Genomic DNA, 1,477 nt, shown 5'->3' on the forward strand with positions numbered 1-1,477 from the left:
GCGGTCGCCTGGGTGGCCGGGGGTATCGAGGAGAGGGCGAGGGGCGCCGACAGTGTTGAGACCCGTGGTACGGCGTCCCAAGGATGCGCTCCCCGCCCAGCGCCTCGCCCACCACCGCGCCTGATGCCATGGGGCCGTGCCTGGGGAGCCGGCACTTCAGCCCAGCGCGTCCTTCTTTATAGGCGGCTACAGGAGGGACGGAGCCCGGCCGGCCCTCTCCACCCCTATCCACATCCCACTCATCGGGGCAGGACCGGGGGAGCTGCCAAGAAGCTGGGTGCTGCAGCCAGCATCGCGCAGCGCCCTCGGGGGGGCGGGACCCCATCCCTGGAGCCGCTCGGGAAAGGGGAGAGGCTCCCACATCGCAGCTGAGGGTGACCTATGACCCGAGCTTGGCTCCGTGTGCCAGCCCCGGGCACAGGGAGCTCGGTGTCCCGCGGCTGCTCTACCAGGCACGGCCTCCAGCCCAGGGCAACCCGGCCGGTTTCGGTCTGTGACGCCGTTTCCATTTGTGTAGCCGACTGTAGCCTAGGGCTACAGTAGCTGCTGGGCTAAGGGCTTTCTCCACCTGGTCTCGAGGAACTTTCCCTCTGCATCGACTTCTTCCCTGTATTCCCGGGGGCAGAAAAGGGTACCCGGCCGGACTGTCGCACCCCGAGGCAGTGCCAACAAACCCGGACACCGCAGCTCCTGCGGAGGCTGCAGGCAGAGGCATCTCCCGGCCCCTCACTGCTGCATGAACGGCTGCACATTTCTCCCCCTGCTTTGGGGAAGAGCGGCTGGATTCCACCGGCTGCTGGCCCGAGGGAACGTCGAACGTTGGCGGCAACGAGGGCCCCGGTGCAGCCTGGAACCCCGCAGCAGAGCCCCAAGGTTCGGCTGATCACTGGCAGGGTTGCCCTGCCTGAATGATGGGACATCCCGCTCCCCGTTCTGACAGTGGCACCTTGTGATCAGAAAGGCTATGAGGTCGTCCCAGAGTTTTAGTCAATATTTACTCAGCTCCACAACTGTTTTGCCTTCGCTTTTGTCATCTGGTAACCATTTGAAATATTAAATGCAGCAAATTTGTATTTATTTATTTATTTATTTTGTCCAGTTTCAACAAGTTTCGGAGAATGCTCGGGAGCTGAGCTCTCCCAGCTCCTCCATCCTACCCCATACAGCACCACTCCTGCAAAACTCGTGCCAGTAGGGCAGTGCTTACTTCACTGGCTCTCTAAACATGTGAGCGTGAATGGAAATTGACAAGTAAAATAATTCCTGAGAGTTTTCCTTTGGTCCTTTTTATTTCTTCAGTAATTTTCATCACAGCAGTGAAAAGGTTGAAGGCATCAAATTATTCGTGATGGAGTATGCCTGTGATAAGCTGATGAAGTTTCATAATTAATATCATCAATTATTTGTGTTAGTATAGATTTTTATTCCCCAGCCCTGGAGTCTCAATAATAATAATAGCAACAGAAATAGTAATAAT

The sequence above is a fragment of the Centrocercus urophasianus genome, unplaced genomic scaffold, assembly GCF_019232065.1.
Source record: "Centrocercus urophasianus isolate 14NV4802_14NV808 unplaced genomic scaffold, USGS_Curo_1.0 seq_19, whole genome shotgun sequence".
Lineage (NCBI taxonomy): Eukaryota > Metazoa > Chordata > Aves > Galliformes > Phasianidae > Centrocercus > Centrocercus urophasianus.